The sequence below is a fragment of the Cynara cardunculus genome, assembly GCF_001531365.2.
Source record: "Cynara cardunculus var. scolymus isolate 2C chromosome LG 15, CcrdV1, whole genome shotgun sequence".
NCBI classification, from domain to species: domain Eukaryota; kingdom Viridiplantae; phylum Streptophyta; class Magnoliopsida; order Asterales; family Asteraceae; genus Cynara; species Cynara cardunculus.
This window is the reverse complement of record NC_037542.1, coordinates 11672995-11677492: the sequence shown is the minus strand read 5'-3', so window position 1 is coordinate 11677492 and position 4498 is coordinate 11672995.

The following is a 4498-nucleotide window of genomic DNA, read 5'->3' as shown; positions in this document are numbered from 1 at the left end:
AGAAATAAGTGTTTTCTTTCTTCGTCCATAATCCGTAGCACATATATATATTTTGCCACAGATTGGATCATACATACGTCGCAAAAAATGTGAGTAAAAATTTAAAAAGGTTAGTTTTGTAGCCGACAATTTAGTGAGGATCGTTTCATAGCAAATTATTACTCTTTGATGCTCAATTTTCTAGTAGTGATGGATTGTATCCCACATTGTAGAGTTTAAACCTTTAAAATTCAATGTTGAACTTGTTGGGTGTTGAGGCATCCATATCATTTTGATTCCCATATATTACCTTACATATAAAAGATCTAGCATGGGTCCAACTGGCTACTCAAGATTTTGGTGTTTATTGAGAATAATATATAGATTTTGAATTTAAATCCCAAGTTGTGAAAGTTGTCCTATGAAGTATATTCATGAACAAGAACATAAGTTCTCATTATTGATATGATGTTCCCCAAAAAGTCAATAGGGGTTGGCCTCTTTGTAGCTAAGCATACAGATCGGTCTATCTTTCAATGCAAAAGACTTGACTCGACTAGCATATGGTTGCATATTCAACCGGTAGAAAAATAAGCCTATGATTCGGTGCATTCAGTTATACATACAAATGCTAAGGATATATAATACTACAAATATTTGAATGCTCATAATCAAGATCCAATATATCAACTAGCTAGGCATTGTACGTGTAATCAAACTAGTAGCATTTGCTCAAAGAAAGTTAATATTTACTGTGTTTCTTTTTTTTGAAACAGGATTCATACATCTCATGATCTCATCCATGGGTAAGAAAATTATATGATTGAAAACCGTATCAATCTTTTTATCGATTGGTAATTGACGGGAGACACGATTATTTCTAAATTATGCAACGTATTTGGACAGAATCTTTGGTAAATCTTTACCAATTTGCATTTGCTTTTGGTTAAAATGAAGAGCTAGTTGCCATGCACACCATACAAATATATAACATTAAAGGACATAAAGACGATACTTGGCACATAGAATCATAGCCCTACAATAATTTAAGAAGTCTAAAAGCGTAAGCTCTCTTCATTATAAATAGCATCTACCCTTCCTTATAACATAGCCTCAACGTTTTTGGTTTTTCTCTAGAAACAAGTAAACACATAGTACATTCTCTCTCTCTCTCTCTCTCTATATATATATATATATATACACAATGTTGGGCAAGAAAATAGGGTTTGTCAGGAAACTGATCACCAAGAAGATTACCAGTCATGGTTATGAGCCATTGCATTACGAGTGTTTGTTAAGCAGTGATAATGATGACAAACAAGCATATCGGTCATGCACAAGTACCCCAAGAGGATGTATTGCACTGTATGTTGGAGAGGAGAGACGACGATTTGTGGTTCAAACAGCCCATCTTTCTCACCCTCTCTTCCAGATGTTATTAGAGAAAACAGCTGAAGAATTTGGGTTCGACCAGAAAGATAGGTTGGTGGTTCCATGCAGCGTTGATGTTTTTTTAGAGGTCGTAAGTTCTGTGAAATGCAACAATGGCAAGTTTGATTTAAGGTATTTGGTTGAAGAGACTTCCAACGTTATTTGAAAGAGAGAAGTTGCGTTTGTGACTCCATTTAGACCAAAAGTTTCAAAAAAATTTATATCATATATAATTTTTGTTGTCATCTAGCTATTAAAATACAAAAATATCATTACAAATGATATAATAAGCAATTTTAGCTTTTATATATATATATATATATATATATATATATGTGTGTGGGCGTGTAAATGTGTGTAGTTTTCTTGCACAAAGAACAATTACAAATGTTTGTATTTTAACACATACAAATGTTTTCTGCAACAAAAAACCACCAGTTTATTTTATCATAGGCAAAGCTTATTTGGTGATGAATTTCATCCTCATTCGTTACTTCCAACCAAGCACGCCTTAATTAGAGGTTGTTTTACCCTCAAAATGTTATGAGTGCTATATTATCATACTTTGTCGGTTCCAAGAAAATTATCTTTGCATTATTAGAAATTACAATGTTTTTTATTAGATTATCAGTTGCACGCTACTAATAATCACATGTTATTTGATTGGCGATTTTACGAGTTCTCTAAATTTTATTAATTTTTATAGATTAGTATCAAAAGCTCTAAAACATGATTTTTATACCGATGGCATGGTTGGAGATATAATATCATTATATAATTTTAATGCAAAATGAAACATTGTAATTTTTAAATAGGAAATACTAGTATTCAAAAAGGCACAATATGACGCAAGACGCATCTCCGTCGTTACGAAATGACCCATATAATGTATCTGTAAAGCGTAGTCACAACATGGGGTCTTGAGGCACCATGGCGGGCTTTTTTGTAACACGTGATTTTTTTCCAATAATTTTTTTATATATTTTTGTGTTTTTATACTTTTAACTTTAAATTTTTTATTTTTATAGATCTAACTAATCATACCACTCACAGTTTCACAAATTTATAACCGTTACACACTCACGGTTATAAAGAAGTTGTAAAATTACCTTTCAAAGTTCTATTTTACATATTTAATCAAAAACTTATTTTTATAATAATAATACGAATGTGCATTTTTTAATATCATTATCTGATTAGATAATATATAGAAAATATATATCTATACATATAATTTTATAGATGACACACAAATTTATCGTCTTATGTCACGCCTTAAAAAATATCACGTCTTTTCTATGGCATGTAAGGCTTGAGGTCTGACCTCGCCGCCACGTCACACGCCTTTTTGAACCTTGGAAGATACTATATATAAAAATGGACCATGTATTATCTTATACTATGAAAAGATCAAACGTTATCAGTTTTACATTATAAAAATAAAAAAAACGTATCTATATTTCTGAAAAGAATATATACAGTGTTTATATGATTTGTCCTTTTTCATTATTTTGCTTTAAATTAAAGGGGAATGCATTGGGTGAATGGTGATTATTTAAATGCATGCATATATATATGTATATTCTTTTAATTGTCGATCCATACTGGATTTCAAAAGTATTTTGTTTGATTCATATTCATTGTTTACTTGCAATTAATAAGAAATATATAAAACGACACAACAAAGACACATATATGGTTTTATTAATTATTCACACAATAAAACAACAATTAATGTTGTCCTATCAAGACCTCAACAAATATTATACCATCAATGGTATGTATAGATTATTATGATACTTATAACCATCTTTTTTCTGAAAATATAATGCAACGAGTCGGTTTGTGATTTTTTCTTATTACTTTAATTTCTTTTTTTAAAATAAAATTAACGACGTTAACAAATAGTTATAGAACAAATTTGACTTTTAACATGTTATTATGGTCCGTTATTGACATTCCAACTGATGAAGTTCTTATAGTTTTGTAGCAGACGTTTGCACTATAATAAACTTCAAAACATTTGATGGAAGCAAGCTCCTGCTAGTTTAGCATGCAACGCATGCCAAACAAAGAGCATAAGTAGATGATACAAGAATTTCGGTAATGCATGATCACTACTAGAAAACCAGGTATCAGCGACGAATATCAGCGAGGAAAAGTTTCCCTCGCAGATCAGCGAGGGAAAGTTTCCCTCGCAGATCAGCGAGAGATCAGCGAGGGAAATGCCAAAAAACTCATTCCCTCGCTGTTCCCTCGCTGATCAGCGAGGTATCAGCGAGGGAAATGCCAAAAAACTCATTCCCTCGCTGATCCCTCGCTGATCTGCGAGGGAAATACCAAAAAAATCTTTCCTTCGCTGATCCCTAACTAATTTGCGAGGGAAATTTCTTCTACAAAATCCCTCGCTGATCCCTCACAAATCAGCGAGAGAAATGACAAAAATTCAGAATCCCTCGCTGATCCTCGCTGATTTGCGAGGGATCAGTGAGAGATTTTGTAGAAGAAATTTTCCTCGCAAATCAGCGAGGGATCAGCGAGGGAAATGACAAAAATTCAGAATCCCTCGCTGATCCCTCGCATATCAGCGAGGGATCAGCGAGGGAATGTGGATTTTTGTCATTTCCCCGCTGATCCCTCGCTGATTTGCGAGGGATTTTTCTATTTTTCCTATTTTCTCATTTTTATGTGTTATATGTACATATTTTTATATGTTGATATCGTATGTATGCATGTCATGTGTTGTTTGTGTGTGTGTGTGTGTATATATATATATATATATGTTGTGGTTGCTAACCGCGATATATGCATGTGTTATAAGTATATATACCCGTCGTGAGGGAAAATGATATACATTCACATATACACATACGTTTTTAAACATATATTCATCCATCCAATCGTGGTTAGCAACTAGTACACATGTATATATGTGTATATATAATTGACCGACGGGTATATATACATATAACACATACAACGTCGTGTAAATATATATGTATATAACACGGGCTAACGGGTATATATACTTATAACACATACATATATATATATATATATATATATACACACGATACCTAAATATAAA